This window comes from Pelophylax lessonae, assembly GCF_965119305.1.
Source record: "Pelophylax lessonae genome assembly, chromosome: 5".
Classification (NCBI taxonomy): domain Eukaryota; kingdom Metazoa; phylum Chordata; class Amphibia; order Anura; family Ranidae; genus Pelophylax; species Pelophylax lessonae.
The window spans coordinates 34,536,243-34,554,474 of NC_138772.1; the positions used below are offsets into that span (position 1 = coordinate 34,536,243).

The window sequence follows — 18,232 nt, forward strand, 5'->3', positions numbered from 1 at the left end:
TCCCGAAGAGCCCCTGCGGAGTAAAAACAACAGATAAGAAAATAAAGCAATAAAGAAAGTCGTCTGTCGTGGTGAGATGTAAGCAAAAACTCACCGCGGGAAACGGACATTCGTCCCAGGTCCGAAGATACGATGACCATGTCCGAGGGGAAAGAGAAGCCCGAAGGAGGTCTAACAAGCATCGAAAACGAGGTTCCATAAAAAGGGGGGCAAGGAAGGCCCTCCTGGGCCGCCGTCGGAGCCAGGGAGCGAAAGCGGTCAAGCTGAAAAGCTGAGAGAGAGCATCAGCCAGATCGTTAGATATACCGGGCACATGCTTAGCTCTAAACCAAATGTTAAAATGTAAACATTTAAGGACAAGAAAACGCAGCAATGAAACGACAGGGGGAGATCTAGCAGACTGACGGTTAACTACCTGAACCACGCTCATATTATCCGACCAAAAAACAACCTGGCGGTTACGCAACCTCTCCCCCCACAGTTCAATAGCAACAATAATTGGAAAGAGTTCCAGCAAGGTGAGGTTGCGCAACAGATCCATGTGGGCCCATGAGGCCGGCCAACGTTCGGCAGACCATTCCCCTTGGAAAAAGGCCCCGAAGCCACAGGAGCCTGCCGCGTCCGTGTAAAGCTCCAGCTGTGAGTTCGGGACCTCCTCCATAAGCCAACAGGAATGACCGTTGTAAGACTGGAGAAAGGAGAGCCACATCGCCAAGTCATCCTGCATTGGCCTAGTAATTCGTACATAGTGGTGGGGAGCAGCCACGCCTTTCATGGCCCACGACAGGCGCCTGCAAAAGGCCCTCCCCATGGGTAAAACCCGACAGGCGAAGACGAGATGACCCAAAGGGATTGCAACTGCTTCAACTGAAGCTTTTTGGCCCCCATTGCCAAGCGGAGCAGGGAGCGGAGCTTAACCAATTTGTCACCCGGCAAACGGAACACCATCTCCACCGTGTCAATTTCGATGCCCAGGAAGGACAACACAGGCACCGGGCCCTCCGTTTTGTCAGCCGACAGCGGGATAGAGAACTGCTCGCATATGGACTGAAAAACGGAAAGGAGCCGCTGGCAATGATCACCGCCAGCCGGGCCAACAAAAAGGAAGTCATCCAAATAGTGCAAAAGGGAATGCAGACCAGCCGACTGGGCGACCACCCATTCAAGGAAGCTACTAAACAACTCAAAATAGTAACATGAAATCGCACAGCCCATGGGGAGGCACATATCAAAATAGTAGCTGTCCCGAAAGAAGCAGCCCAGCAGGTGGAAGCATTCCGGATGAACAGGGAGAAGGCGAAAGGCGGATTCAATGTCCACCTTAGCCAACAACGCAGTCTGGCCAGCAGATCTCACCAACCCGAGGGCTTTGTCGAAGGAGGCATATTGGACCCTGGATTCCTCCTTATCGATGCCGTCGTTAACAGAGGAGCCGGAAGGATGGGAAAGATGGTGGATGAGGCGGAATTTTCCCTCCTCCTTCTTGGGAACCACACCCAGAGGCGAAACCCGCAGGTTGTGAAAAGGAGGGAAGTCAAACGGGCCAGCCATACGTCCCAATTCCAGTTCCTTCCGAAGCTTCCCAGCCAAGACAGGCTCGAACTGCAATGCCGACTTTAAGTTCGCTGCCATGGAAGGCTCGTCCGAATAAGTAAAAGGAATCCAGAATCCACGATACAGCCCATCCCTCAAGATCAAAGCCTCCCTATGCAGAGGGTAACGGTCTAGCCAAGGAAGCATCTTTGGGACGTTCACCGGCGTCCTCCGCCCTAGGAAGGTCGGGCTTGGTCCCAGGTTTGGCAAGCGGTTGCTTGTTCCTCCGAAAGCATCGGATGGCGGGGTGCGCACCCCCGCACACCGAGCATTCGTGTTTAAATCGGCACGCAGACAAGAAAGGAAGCGCCGGCCGCGGATTGAAAGGACGACGGCCTGTGGGGGCACATGAGCAACAACCACAGGCTCCCATCCTGGCAATCAAAATGAAATTCCTTCCGCGCCACCATCTTTTGGCGAAACTGTGTATCATAATGATACCAGCACGGTCCGCCATAGACTTTGTAGGCACCCCAAATGAGATCAAGGTAACAAAAGAGAGAAGGGCCTAACTCGGGAAAATGCTCGCAAAGCACCCCGGCGTAAGCACAGAAACCCTGCAGCCAGTTCCCAAAAGTGCGGGGAAGCTGTTTAGGCTTGTCGCCCTGTACCGTAACATCGACCCGCCGTGATTTGTCCACCGTCTCCCGGTCAGGTGGGACCAAAGTCAGGAAATCGACGAATTCGCGATGCCAAATTTTGTCGCATACCTCGTCCGCAAGGTGCACACTGGTCGAGGAAACTGCCCACAACGGTGCGCCCGAAAAAACGCCGAAGGGGAAGACACACCCAATTGAGACCGGACCGACTTTACCGCCTCAAAAATGCGCTCGTCCGGCGGGCCTGATACAGCAGCTCCATCGGGCCTACCCCAGACTAAACCACAATCATACTCACTGAGGTGTGGAGGTGGAGCCAGCGCGGGCTGCCCTTCGCGAGATCCCAACGACCTGGACACTCCTTCAGAGGGTTGTTCCGGCAGCCGTCTGCGATTTCCAGCATCCACAGGAGCCTCGGGGAGCTGCGATGAAGGTCGTTGCATCGAGGGATCCAAAGGCGGATGTACAGTCAGCGGCCCAGGTGGGCCCAGGTGGCGATGAGCAGAAGAGCAGGAGGATGCAGAGACCGGAACAGGAGTAGCAGCGGCGGGAACCACTGCGCTGGAGAGGCTAAGAGGCAAGCGTCCGTCCCCCGCCCAGCCGGGCGCAGGGGGAGGAGGATAGGCTGGCAATGTCAGCCCGGCATGAAAAATAGCGGCGTGCGACTCTCCCGCCCGGCCGGGCGCAGGAAGGCGCGGAGGGGCTGCCGCCACGGAGCGACTGACAGAAGCACGGGACTCTGAAGCGTCTCCCGCCCTGGAGGGCGCAGGGAGACCTGGTGGGACACCGGACCTGCCGGAAAAGACGGAGGAATGACGGACGTGAGCATCTCCCGCCCTGGGGGGTGCAGGGAGAGCTATGATGGCCGACGAATGGCAATCGTCACCAGGAGCTGATAGGGAACGCGAATCTCCCGCCCTGAGGGGCGCAGGGAGACCAACAAAGCTGGGCGCGTGGCAGACCCTCGGAGGAGGTGACGTTGAAAATTGATCTCCCGCCCTGCAGGGCGCAGGGAGATCCAAAGGTGTGCACGGCGGGCAGGGTCTCACAGGAAAATAAGCAGGATTAGAATCTCCCGCCCTGCAGGGCGCATGGAGATCCATGGGTGTAGGAGTCTGACATGGACTCATAGGGGAGTAATGTACATTTGAATTTCCCGCCCTGCAGGGCACAGGGAGATGAGAGGAGCTGCAATTCTCATTCCCGCCAGCAGGTGGCGCTGTCCGGTCAGCAGAAAGCTCAGCCGCACAGGAAGCCACCTCGCAGGCAGGACCAGCCGGAGGCCGTGCATGGATCCCCACTCCTTAGCCAGGCACCTGACCAGGGGACAGTCCAGCAGCCATCGGGGACCCCGGGAGCGATATAAACTAGGCACTGCTGAGATTCGAACTCAGGATCTCCTGTTTACTAGACAGGCGCTTTAACCAACTAAGCCACAGTGCCTGCACACCTGATTGGTTCGCTGTGCCGCTACTCACGGCGTGATTGGTTCCCTGAATGTGCCATTGAGAAAACTAGGGCGGAGAGTGAGACTCGACTATCGTTCAGCCCTACACACGATCTAACAGAAGTCTATGAGAAACCGTAGGTAACCTGTGTGAAAACTGCAGGTACACTGTGCTGCTCCCAGGCTCCCTGACAAAGGGAATCCCACCGACTCTCCTATTAAGACAAATGTAGATGTAGCTAATCATATAACAGTGGCTTTCTCTTTTATACAATACATAACCAACACTCTGCAGTGCACGAGTGAGTCAGTGTAATATGCGGCTGTGCTGTGATCCTTTCCCGGCTCCTAGTCCACCACTGTGAGTGACTGAATAATCCGATCGATTCCACACTGTCACTGACTGTCACTGAATAATCCGATCGATTCCACACTGTCACTGAGACCCTGACCTGCCCAGTGCCCTGTATCTGCAATTAAAATTTAGAAGGCTGCCTGCATGCTTCATGATTTCTATTCCCAGCATTCTTCCCAATCACTTGTTGACTTTAGCCTGGATTGACGGGTCCCTCAATATCGCAATATATATCGTTGAAAAAAAAATATCGCAATATATTTTTTTTCCAATATCGTGCAGGCCTACTATACAGTATACAGATAAAATTTACTGATCCCTGAATTATTGTCACTTGTGACTTCAGATAGTGTGAGAGGCAGTTAGTGGTAGTCCCAAATATGTTTAGGGTCCCTGCCATATATGCCCCTATAAAGATTTAACCCCCTGATCACCCCCCGTTAACCCTTTCACAGTGTACACTAATTATACTATACCAGTGATGGCGAACCTTTTTGAGCCTAAGTGCCCAAACTGCGACACAAAACCAACTTATTTTTTTCAAAGTACCAACACTGCAAATAGTAACAGCCACAGATAATGGCCGCAAGGACCTCTCACCAATCCCAGCGACACAGCAACACTTCCTCCAAACAGATGTCCACTCACTCTCAGTTGCCCGTGGCGAGGCCCGCAACTGGCACTGCAGGGGCAGTATCCTGGCAGCCTCTCTGTCCCCTGGCTCACAGTGTGCTGCTCCAGTCCCTCTCCCTTTCAGCAATGACTCCTCTCTCCAGGTGGTGATTTTGGACTGGACATTAAAATGGACCCTTAGTCTTCTGGGACTAAATGTTCCATGGTGCACTTGTCAACCTTCTCATTGGTGCTTGGCTGCAGTCAATGGGGAGGCAGCAGGAATCAGAGCGGGCGGCGATCTCTGCAAGCGCCACTCTGTCCCTGTCCAGCGCTGCTTGACAGAAAAAGGGGGGCGAGGGGGAGAAATACACTGACAGTCCATGCTCGCTTCTCCCCTTGTCACATCGCCGCTGCACTTCTGATTCCAGCAGCTTTGCCATGCGGGGGAGCTGGGCTGGACATTAACCATTTAAGCCCCGGAAGATTTTAATTCCTTCCTGACCAGGGCCTATTTTGCGATTCGGCACTGCGTGACTTTAACGGACAATTACACGGTCGTGCGACGCTGTACCCAAATGAAATTGACGTTCCTTTTTTTTCCCCCACAAACAGAGCTTTCTTTTGGTGGTATTTGATCACCTGTGCGATTTTTTGATCATGTGCTATAAACAAAAAAAGAGCGACAATTTTGCAAAAATAACAATATTTTTCACATTTTTTTATATGAAATTCCCCAAAAAACTGTAAAAATCAGAATTTTTTAACATTTTAGGCCAATTTGTTTTCTGCTACATATGTTTGGTAAGAAAAAACGCAAAAAGCGTATTTTGATTGGCTTGCGCAAAAGTTATTGCGTTTACTAACTAAGGGAACGATTTTTGTCATTTTTATTGTTTTTTTTTTAACGAGTAATGGCGGCGATCTGCGATTTTTTTTGCGGGACTGCGACATTGCGGCGGACAGATCGGACCCTTGACTGACATTTTTGACACTTTTGGGGGTACCAGTGACATTACTACAGTAATCAGTGCTATACATATGCACTGTTACTGTAAAAATGACACTGGCAGGGAAGGGGTTAACTTTATTTGAGAAGGAGGGGTTAAGTGTGTCCCTAGGGGCGTGATTCTAACTGTGATTTGATGTGGCTTGTGATGTAACAGCAGAGATCTATGGTCCTACATAGCAGGACCGTATGATCTGTGCTGTTACACAGGGGAGAATGACACAGGGGAGAATGCCTTTCTCCCGGTGTAACCGACGATCGCGAGTGACCGCCGGACATTGGGTCCGCCGCTCACATGCGCGGGGGGGGCGTGAGCGAGCAGGAGCGGGAGCGCGCATACGGTGGCGCGCACTCGCTCCCTAGAGCCTCACAGGTTAGCGACGTAGATCTACGTCGCTTTGCCTGTGAGGGGCTGACTGCTGACGTAAATAGTCATTAGGCAGTCGGCAAGTGGTTAAAATGGACCAATAGTCTTCAGGAACTACATGTCCCATGGTGCACTTGTTAACCTCCTCATTGGCACTTAGCTGCAGCCAATGGGAAGGCAGGAGGAATCACAGTGGGCAGCGATCTCTGCAAGCGCTGCTCTGTCCCTGTCTAGCGCTGCTTGACAGAAAAAGGGGGGCGAGGGGGAGAAATACACTGATAGCCCATGCTCGCTTCTCCCCTTGTCACAGCGCCACCATCGTGTGGGGGAGGGAGGATTAGAGAGCCCAGGCATCTGCGGCGTCAGCTTTCCAGTATAGCTGGTGTGCCCACGGAGAGGGCTCCAGCTGTGGCACACATGCCATAGGTTCGCCATCACTGCACTATACAGACAATTTACTGATCACTGTATTAGTGTCATATATATATATATATATATATACAGTATATATATATATATATATATATATATATATATATATACATACACACACTACATTGTCAAAAGTATTGGGACGCCTGCCTTTACACACACATGAACTTTAATGGCATCCCGGTCTTAGTCCGTAGGGTTCAATAATAAGTTGGCCCACCCTTTGCAGCTATAACATCTTCAACTCTTCTGGGAAGGCTGCCCACAAGGTTTAGGAGTGTGTCTATGGGAATATTTGACCATTCTTCCAGAAGTGTATCAGTGAGGTCAGGCACTTGATGTTGGACGAGAATGCATGGCTCAAGGTCTTCACTCTAATTCATCCCAAAGGGGTTATATCGGGTTGAGGTCAGGACTCTGTGCTGACCAGTCATGTTCCTCCACCCCAAACTCACTCATCCATGTCTTTATGGACTTTGCTTTGTGCGCTGGTCCAAATCATTTGGTGGAGGGGAATTATGGTGTGGGGTTGTTTTTCAGGGGTTGGGCTTTGCCCCTTAGTTCCAGTGAAGGGAACTCTTAAGGCGTCCGCATACCAGGATATTTTGGACAATTTCGTGCTCCCAACTTTGTGGGAAGAGTTTGGGGACGGCCCCTTCCTGTTCCAACATGACTGCGCACCAGTGCACAAAGCAAGGTCCATAAAGACATGGACTTAGCATGGGTGGTTGAAAATTAACTTAAAGTGCAATAATTTACATTATAATAGTAACTAAAACATATAAAATTAAGTGTAACAATCTAAAAAATAAAAATTCTAAAGTTCTCTACTGGTGTGAACCTTCCAACTAAAATGTTTTTGCACTTAAGTTAAATTGTATGGCAAAAATCGGTAGAGGGGTTCCACCATCCCTGCTAAGTTTTGAAAAAGATGTATTCCTTATTTTCCTTTTGATGTGTATTACATGTGAAATCACATATCTCTGGAATTATTGCACTTGAAGTTAATCTGTATGGCAAATATCTATAAGAGGAGTTTCACCTTCATGTTTATGTCTTGTTTTCAGTTTGATGTGTGTTTTATGTGCAGTTACATATTACAGAGACAGGCATTGTGGTAATATTTAACTTTATTAAGATTTCCATACATTAGAGGGTTCCACCATTAGTGAGTTAGCGCTGCACATTTTTTTTTTTTGTGGTGTGGGAACACCTAATAGTGCTTAGCAGAAAGCCTTTTACTGACACTTTTTATTTTACCAGTAGTTTATTGTAAATAGTAGCAGTGGCGGCTGGTGCGTTGGGGGCGCCCCCCCTATCCATGCGTCCGGCCCCCTAATCTACATGCGGGGCGCCGGACACATGGAGTTCAATGGGGTTTTTTTTTTTTTTAATCACCTGATCAGAGCCAGAGGCTCTAATAGGCTTCAGAGAAGGGTGGACCCGGGGCACAGAGCAGTGCGCCCCGATCCCACCCATTGTGTGACAATAGCGAATGAAAATTCGCTATTGTCACACGGATCCTCCTCCTGGCCAATCAGGAAGTGGGTCCGAGACCCGCTTCCTGATTGGCCGAAAGGGGAACACATGCCATTGGCCGAGGAGGATGCGGGAGGACTCAAGGAGACGCCGGGGGACTGAGGAGAAGCTGCCGCTGCAGGTAAGTCTCTCTGCATTGAAGGGGACACGGCACGCTGGTCACTTCATTGATGGGGGGCACACTGGTCACTGCATTGATGGGGGGTACGCTGGTCAATGCATTGATGGGGGCACACTGGTCACTGCATTGATGGGGGCACGCTGGTCACTGCATTGATGGGGGCAAGCTGGTCACTGCATTGATGGGGGGCATGCTGGTCACTGCATTGATGGGGGGCACGCTGGTCACTGCATTGATGGGGGCATGCTGGTCACTGCATTGATGAGGGGCACGCTCGTCACTGCATTGATGGGGGGCACGCTGGTCACTGCATTGATGGGGGGCACGCTGGTCACTGCATTGGATGGGGGGCACGCTGGTCACTGCATTGAATGGGGGCATGCTGTAGTAATTCTGCATTGATGGGGGCATGCTGTGGTAACTCTGCATTGAAAGGGGGCACGCTGTAGTAACTCTGCATTGAATGGGGGCACGCTGTAGTAACTCTGCATTGATGGGGGAATGCTGTGGTAACTCTGCATTGAAAGGGGGCACGCGGTAGTAACTTTGCAATGATGGGGGCATGCTGTGGTAACTCTGCATTAAATGGGGGCACGCTGTAGTAACTCTGCATTGATGGGGGCATGCTATGGTAACTCTGCATTGAAAGGGGGCACACTATACTTTGATTACTGAAGGCCCCTTTCACACTTTTGTGACCTCAAAGTCATGCAATTTTTTGCCGCGTTTTTTTAGCCACAAAGCAATGCCTTTTCAATTTTTTCTGTTTGCGCCTCCCCAAAAATTTTGAGCATCAGCCGCCACTGAATAGTAGTGTGGTGATTACCTATTATACTAAAGATCGGCATGTGGCATTAATAAACATCAACAGATTTCAGTTGTGCCCAACCAGGCCAGCCCCCCATGGACAATGTGCCTGGTTGCTGATTTCATCTCCCCATCCCTGCACTCAGTGCACTCATGGTCATTGATAGGCAGCACTATTGGGCATTGAGTGGCAGCACTGATTGGCACTAATGAGGTTGCACTGATGGGCACTGATTGGCAGCACTGATGGGCACTGATGAGGCTCCACTAATGGGCACTGATTGGCAGCACTGATATGTGGCACTTATTGGCAGCTCTGATGGGTACTGATAGGTGGCACTGATAGGCAGCACTAATAGGCAGTACTGATGGCTACTGATAGGCGGCATTGGTGGGCACTGATTGGTGGCATTGATAGGCAGTACTGAGGGGAACCGATAGGTGTCACTGATGGGCACTGATCAGGCTGCACTGGTGGGCACTGATAGGCGGCACTGGTGGGCACTGATAGGTGGTACTGATGGGCACTGATGAGGCGGCACTGGTGTGCACTGATAGGCGGGACTGATAGGCGCCACTTATGGACACTAACCGGGGAAGAGGTGGAGTCTCACATTCAGCATACAGTGAGGCTTGCCAGAGCCGCTCAGTGTGTGTGACACTGTCAGGTAATGTAACTGCTTGCGTGGAGAACCAGCTGTCAAAACTCAGCGGTGATGTCGGGGGTGGGCGGGATCGAGCAGCTGTCAAACACCAGCCAATGATTGGGCTTCTTAAGAAAGGGGCGGGGCCACATAAACTAAGCGGCCGCCCAGACCCCATCCCATTGGCTGGTGTTTGATAGCTGTTCGGTCCCGCCCACCCCCGACATCACTGCTGAGTTTTGACTGCTGGTCTTTCTCCCTGCAAGCAGTTACATTACCTGACAGTGTCACAGACACCAGTGGCGTAGCGTGGGTTGTCAGCACCCGGGGCAATGCAAGTAATTTGCACCCCCTAACCCGACTTTGAGGTCACAAAGGTGTGAAAGGGGCCTTCAGTAATCAAGGTATAGTGTGCCCCCTTTCAATGCAGAGTGATCAGCGTGCCCCCTTTCAATTCAGAGTGACCAGCGTGCCCCCTTTCAATGCAGAGAGACCAGCGTGCCCCCTTTCCATGCAGAGAGACCAGCGTGCCCCCCTTCAATGCAGATAGATCATTGTGCCCCCTTTCAATGCAGAATGACCAGCATGCCCCCTTTTAATGCAGAATGACCAGTGTGCCCCCTTTCAATGCAGAGAGACCAGCGTGCCCCCTTTCAATGCAGAATGACCAGCATGCCCCCTTTCAATGCAGAATGACCAGCGTGAGATGGCATAGGCGAGGCTTGGCTTGCAACGCCACCCCACCCTACACCAATAAACAGGTGAGGCAAGGTCCAGCCCCGCCCCGACCCGCCATTTTCAGCCATAGGGCGGACGCTCTGAACTTATCCCAGCCTAAAGATGGAGGCAGCCGCAGGCAGTGTGTGAACTGTGTATGTCAGAGTCAGACAGACAGAGTGACACTGCGGAATGCGCCCCCCCAGATGTTGCGCCCAGTGCGGCTGGCCCCCCCTGCACCCCCCACGCTATGCCATTGACAGACACTGAGCAGGTCTGGCAAGCCTCACTATCTGCTGAATGTGAACCTGTTTCACACTACTTGGATGCAGCATTTCACGGCAGCCCCCTGGGTGGAAAACTGTGATAGTAGGGGGGGGGGGGGGTGCCAGTGGGAGGGGACACATGACAACCAACAGCACAGCTGCCTCTCCACCGAGTTTCTCACTATCCTCAGTGCAAAAGATGGAGATCTCGGGAGACAGCCAGCACTACACTAACAGACACCGGTGATTAGGGTGTGCCCAGGCACACCAAGCACACCCCGTGCGCACGCCTGTGCTTTGACACTAATTACAGTATACAGGCAATTTACTGATCACTGTATTAGTGTCACTTGTGACTTAAGTTGGTTTGAGAGGCAGCTAGTGGTAGTTAGAGGCAGTCCCAAATAGGTTTAGGGCTCCCACCATATATCCCCTTATGAAGATTTAACCCCCTGATCACCCCCAGGTAACCCCTTCATTGCCCTGTGTCACTATTAGGCCTCATGCAGACAGGGCGTTTTTACAGTTGCTTTTAGGAGCATCAGACTTTTTTTTTTTTTTTAGCTTAAAAACACCCCTCCATGTTATTCTACAGCCTCATGCACACACAGGCTTTTAGGAGCTGTATGTGGCATAGGCCTTTTCAAGCTGAGAAAAAAAAAACCCAGGGCCAACGTGTTCTGGAGCAGCAGCGTTCGGCTGTATAAACGCCTGAAGCGCCTAAACGTGGCTAAACGCTGTATATAGCATTAAGCCATGTCAAGCATTTTCAAGCTGCAGTAGTTGGATTTGAGAGTGGAAAATAGAAGAGGGCAGAGAAAGGCTGATAAACGCTAAACGCGGCTAAAAGCCAATGCAAAACGCTTCTAAAAGTGCGTTTTTACTGCTGCTTTTTCCTGGCGTCAGAACTGGCTTTGCAGCTGGTTTTTTCAAAGGCCCTGTGTGCATGAGGCCTTATAGTGTACAGATCGTTTTTCTGATCACTGTATTAGTGTCACAGGTGACATCCATTAGTTAGCGTCAATTCAGGACAGGGTCAGATTGCCCGCTACATATATAGTAATTAATTTTAACCCTTTGATTGCCAGTGACACACACACACACTAAACACCTCCATTACTAGTGTAGCACTACTCCCTTGGGAGCTGCTGGTTACGCGTTCCCCTGGGTTACCATTAGCAACAGCGATACAGTTCAACATTTTCAGAGTGATTTTGGCTCAGTCAGGAAACAGTCCAGGAGCTTTGGTTTTTGTGTTTTTATTGAGAACTTGGATAGGAGAAGGGAATGAGTGGGATACTCCAACTTCCATAACTACGCACAATCTGCTGGGGCGACTGAATAATGCTGAGTGCGGCCAGGCCGCTGCTTCACCTTGTCATTAGCAGTGAAGTAGTAGTATGTGAACTGTATGAGGTAAACTGTACTGTACTGCAGACCAATCTTCAGGGCCCTTCCTGGCACCCCCTTTACTGTTCCTTTTCTTCAGGGTCAACTACACGGCACCCCATTTACTGTTACACTTCCTGTGTGAGTTAGCTCCTTGATCCCCTGACTTCATTGGAGTGGCCCCCCTTCCTAGGCAGACCCTTAGGCAAATCTCCTGGTACTCACGGAAAAACTCACTGTTTTTCACAAGAGATTCTGCCAGCAGCTCCACTGTCAGAACTCTGGATCCTCTGCAGCTCAGCTCCACACCTGGTTCACTAGGCCGACCGCCTGAACCACCTTCCTCACACCTACAGGAGGAGAGACAGCTGTCCACCTCCTCCTGGGACCTGGCTTCCCACAGAAATGCGTCCTGTCACATGTCCCCTCAGTATTTATGGGCAATCCCAGGATGCATTGCAGGAATGCCTTCCCACGGGACTGCCATAAAACATTATGTGTCACTGGCTAGGTTTCCTCCACTGTCCAACAAGCTCCCTCATTGGATAGAGTGGGGACACTCCCTTAGAACCAGTGAAATACACCTGGAAACATGTGACAGGCAAACCAATAGATCAGGCTCCCCTGATAAGTAAAAGGAGCAATTAGATGCTTTTACCTAGCACCTACCTAAGTAGGAGGGTGCTACACTAGTAGAGTGTCTGAACGGATCAATATCTTTAATTTGATCAGAACTATACTAGCGTCCCCGACAGCTAGCAGGATCAGCCCGACACCTGCCAGCACCTGCGTTTAGCCTCTCCGCCCCCCCCCCCCCTCCAAGAAGTGCAGGATAAGCAGATTACTGTCACTTCTAATACACAGCACACTAAACCGCAGCGTTAGCAGAGTCAGGCCTGATCTCTGCTAGCACTAGCAGTTTCATTTTTTGACCTCCTTCTTTTGTTGCTGAGGTGCAACAACCGCAGGGTTCTTGTATGCAACAGAGGGTCAGTACTAGTGCCGCTCAACCTTCTGGTGAACTGGCGAGCACCAGCGGCCTAGTACATCCTGGTCATAGTCAAACCCCCCACCACCTTCCACAGTTTTCTCTGGCTCTCCTGTCCCACCAGGTGACCCGAGACTGCAGCCGGTGGTTCCGTCAGCTGACCATAGAGCTGATTGGAGACCAGAATGGCTCCAATCATCGCTATGGCCTAAGATACCGGAAGCTACGAGCATTTCATGACTTCGGTTTTGCCAGATATAAACAGCGCCATTGGGAAATTGGGAAAGCATCTTATCACACCAATCTTGGTGTGGTTAGATACTTTTAGGGCAGAGGAGAGATCTAGAGTCCAATAGACCCGATTTTTTTTAAAAAAGAGTACCTGTCACTACTTATTGCTATCATAGGGGATATTTATATTCCCTGTGATAACAATAAAAATGATAAAAAAAAAAAAATGAAAGGGAATGTGTCAAAATAAAATAAAAAAGCAAAATAAATAATTAAAAAAAAAAATAGATAATTCAAGCACTCCTGTCCCCCCATGTTTGTGCGCAAAGGCGAATGCAAGCATTGGTCTGGTGTCATATGTAAACAGTAATGAAGAAAAAGGTGCGCAAACCAATGTAAATATGTGTAAAAGCAGCACTGTGATGAAAAATGAATAAGTGAAAAAAATGTAACATGTAAATTACAAAAGTGCGCTAATACGTGAACAAATAAGCAAAGACATATTGTCCATATGTGAAAAAAAGAAGATCCAAATAAAACAACGATTAAATAAAAGTCTTTTTCATCTGGAAGGGGGTGTTCCCAAGGTGATACGTGCAGAAAATCAGCTGATGGATGATGGGTATGTGTGATAGGTGAATTAACCTCTTACCAAAAAAACAATCCAAAAACGTGACTTTAAACAAAACTGCAATCTTGTGGTGACACCCAGTGATGTGAATGGACTCTTACCACAATTGAGAGAGAATGGAGCATGTACTGTGGTACCAAGGAATCCAGTGAATCAGCCAAGGTTGATGGAATATCCGGTGGGATGGATGGGTTGACAGAGTTTTTTGGGGGTCTGGAGGCTTCCACAGGTAGGAATACCAGCAAGGGGACCGCAAAAAAAAAGAGGAAGGGACTAATAGTGCATTACCTCGCAATTTATTAGATAAATAACGGTAAAAACACTTATGGACAATATGTCTTTGTTTATTTGTTCACGTATTAGCGCACTTTTGTAATTTACATGTTACATTTTTTTCACATATGTAAACAGTAATTGCACCATGCATGTGAGGTATTGCCGCGAACATCAGATCAAGGCAGTAATTCTTGCAGTAGACCTCCTATGTAAATCTAAAGTGGTGACCTGTAATGGCTTTAAAGGCTTTTAAAAATGTACGTAGTTTGTTGCCGCTGCACGGGCGTGCGCAATTTTAAAGCATGTCGTGTTTGGTATCTATGTACTCGGCATAAGATAATCTTTTATATCTTACCATACAATTGGGCTATATATAGTGTATTTGTGCATTTTTAAAAAAAAAAGTGGGTTTTTTTTGCAAAAAATTGAGTTTGGAAAATCTCTGCGCAAGTACCGTATGACAAAAAAATTGCAACACCCACCATTTTGCAGGGCCTCCGCTTTATATATACGTATATATATATATATATATATATATATATATATATATATAGTGTTTAAGGGTTCAAAGTATTTTTCTAGTGAATTAAAATCATTTTTTCATGTAAACAAAAAGTGCCAGAAAAGGCTTGGTCTTCAAGTGGTTAGAAGAGTGGGTGATAAGCAGTGCCGGAAAAACGTCACGCAGTGCCCAGTGCAAGATTGCCAAACTCCCCTTCTCTTAGGGTTAGGGTCAAAGCACCCCCCATCCCTGCAATAAACCATTGCACCCAGGGCAACCGACCCTCCTGCCCACCCCTTGTCCTGGCCCTGATGATAAGCATAAGCTTCTAATATTGGGCATAAAATGCCAGGACAGTTCAAACACCCCTAAAATTACCCCTTTTTGGAATGTAGATCCCAAGCTATTTGCTGAGAGGCATGTTGAGGCATGGAATATTTTATATTTTGCGACAAGTTTCTGGAAAATTACAATTTGTTATTTAGTTGTCACTAAATGATATATTGCTCACACATGCCATGGGTATATGTGGTATTACACCCCAAAATACAGTCTGCTGCTTCTCCTGAGTACAGGGATACCACATGTGTGAGACTTTTGGAAGCCTAGCTGTGTACGGGACCCCGAAAACCAATCACCGCCCTCAGGTTTGCTAAGAGCATAAATTGCTTATTTTATTTCCTCACTACCTATTACAGTTTTGGATGCCCTGAGATGTCAAGATAGCACAACCCCCCCCCCCCCCCCCAAATAACCCGATATTGGAAAGTAGACACCCCAAGCTATTTGCTGAGAGGCATGTTGAGTCCATGGAATATTTTATATTTTGCCACAAATATCAGGAAAATGCCAAAATGTATTCCTTTTTTTTACACAAATTTGTCACTTAAATTATATATTGCTAAAACATGCCATGGGTATATATTAAATGACACCCCAAAATACATTCTGTTGCTTCTCCTGAGTACGGGGATACCCCATGCATGAGATTTCACTCCTCACTACCTATCACAGTTTCGTAGGGTATGAAAGGCCAAGATAGCACAAACCCTCCCCCCAAATGACCCCTTTTCGGAAAGTAAACACCCCAAGGTATTTTCTAAGAGGCATGGTGAGTATTTTGGAGCTTTCATTTGTTTTGGAAAATGAAGAAAGAAAAGGAAATTTTTTTTTTTTTAAATTTTCAAAACTTTGAGACAAAAAGCGAGATCGGCAAAATACTCACCATGCCTCTCAGCAAATAGCTTAGGGTGTCTACTTTCCGAAAAGGAGTAATTTGGGGGGGGGGCTGTGTTGTCTAGGCATCTCATGCCCCCCGAAACTGTGATAGTTAGTGAGGAGTGAAATCAACAATTTTCACTAGTAGAAAGCCTGAATTGGATTTCAGGGTCACGTACACGGCTAGACTGCCAATAAGTCTCACACATGCAGTATCCCCATACTCAGGAGAAGCAGCAGAATGCATTTTGGGGTGTCATTTCACATATAGCCATGGCATGTGTGAGCCATATATCATTTAGTGACAACTTTGTGTAAAATAAAAAGTGTAATTTTCCCGATACTTGTGTGTTAAAATATAAAATATTCCATGGACTTAACATGCCTCTCAGCAAATAGCTTAGGGTGTCTACTTTCTGAAAAGTGGTCATTTGGGGGGTTTGTGCTATCTTGGCATTTCATGGCCTCCGTGATAGGTAGTGAGGAGTGACATCAACAATTTACGCCCTTAGAAAGCCTGAAGACAGTGATTGGTTTTGGGGGTCCTGTACACGGCTAGATTGCCAAAAAAGTCTCACACATGGGGTATCCTCGTATTCAGGAGAAGCAGCAGAATGTATTTTGGGGTGTAATTTCACATATACCCATGGCATGTGTCAGCAATATATCATTTCAATGGCAACTTTGTGTAAAATGTTTTTTTTGTTTGTCATTTTTCAAACACCTGTGACAAAAAAATTAAATATTCAATGGGCTCAACATGCTTCTCAGAAAATTTCTACCTTATGTCTACCTTCCAAAAAGGGGTAATTTGGGCGGGGGGGGGGTGGGGGGGTGGGGGGATTGTACCGCCCTGCCATTTTAGCACTTCAAGAAATGAGAGAGGCAGTCAGAAAGTAAAAGCTGCGTAAATTCCAGTATTTATACCTTAGTTTGTAGATGCTATAACTTTTGCGAAAAACCAATAAATATACGCTTATTGAAATTGTTTTTTTTATCAAAGACATGTAGCTAAGTACATTTTGGCCTAAATGTATGACAAAAAATTGAGTTTATTGGAAATTTTTATAAGAAAACTAGAAAATGACATTTTTTAACTGTTCTCTGTGGCCTCTGGAAGCTTAGGAAGCCTTTGACCGCCTCAAATCTGCCTTCTGCTCCGCACCTGTTCTTCGCCATCTGCAACCTTCAGCTCAATATATCTTGGAAGTTGATGCCCCTATAACAACGAGACCACACTACCAACAAGTTACACCCAGTCGCCTTCTTTTCCAAGAAGTTTTCTTTGACCGAACAAAATTATGACATTGGGAATTGTGAGTTTTTGGCCATTAAACTGGCATTCTCCAAGTATAGACACTTGTTAGAAGGTACTGAACTTCCAATTGTAGTTCAGACCGATCATAAGAACCTGACTTACCTAGAGAAAGCCCAAAGATTGAATCCCAGGCAAGCCCGCTGGGCTCTGTTCTTCACTTGGTTTAACTTTGTTGCAACTTACATCCTGGGTACTAATAACACCAAGGCAGACGCTCTGTCTCGGCAATTCCCTTGTGAGATTCTTCAAAGTTCTCAGAATCATATATTCCCTCCTGAACTAATCATCGGACTACTGGACACCATCCTGCAAAGGAATCTGTTGGCGGCATAGTTTAGTGTCCCTACTAATCCTTCGATTCCACCTAATACTTTATATGTTCCTCCAGAACTACGTAAGGAAGTCTTGCAATGGGCCCATGGACAAAGGATTTCCAGGCACCCGGTTGGTAAACAAACCCTTTTACTCCTTAAACCCCTAGTCTGGTGGCCCACCCTAAACAAGGACGTTATAGCCTTTGTTAAAACTTTTACGGTTTGTGAAACCATCAAAACCCCTTGATTTGCTCCCCAAGGTCTACTACTACCATTGTCTGTCCCTCATGCTCCCTGGACACATATCCGTATGGACTTCATTGTAAATTTGCCTGCCTCTAAAGGGAATACGATCATCTGGGTTGTAGTAGACAGGTTTTTGAAACTGGCACATTTCATTCCTCTACAGGCCCTACCTTCGGCCTTTAATTTGGCCCTATCTTTTATTAACAACTTAATTTGTTTACACAATATCCCAGTCGATATCATTAGCAACAGAGGCCCCCAATTTATATCGTCTTTCTGGAGAGCCATTTGCAAGCATCTGAGTGTCAAAAATTCCCTGGATACCACCCCCAGTCTAAGGGCCAGGCTGAGAGGGTTAATCAGGATTTAGAAACCTATTTGAGGGCCTTTGTTAACCTGGAACAGGATAACTTTAGTGAAATGTTGTCCCTAGCTGAATTAGCGCACACTGGCACAATGGCACTCTTCTATTAAATGCACCCCTTTTCAAGCTGCTTTCGGTTATCATCCCAAGGTCTTACCCTTTCAATCTACTCCAATAGATGTACCCGCGTCTGCCCAGATGGTAGCCAAGTTAACTAAACACTGGAAAGACAAAAGGAAGGTACTAC

General features: G+C 48.0%; 1 pseudogene across 1 annotated transcript in view; it reads right to left on the reverse strand.

Moving 5' to 3' along the window:
• Positions 1 to 317: 317 nt before the first annotated feature.
• Positions 318 to 18,232, reverse strand: part of LOC309555565 — a 41,315-nt pseudogene continuing 23,400 nt past the window's right edge. Inside the window, exons 2-4 of the transcript in view lie at positions 3,776 to 3,854; positions 416 to 1,929; positions 318 to 323 (exon numbers count right to left, since the gene is read on the reverse strand). The product of the transcript in view is annotated as an uncharacterized misc_RNA (transcript). The remainder of the gene's footprint in view (positions 324 to 415; positions 1,930 to 3,775; positions 3,855 to 18,232) is intronic.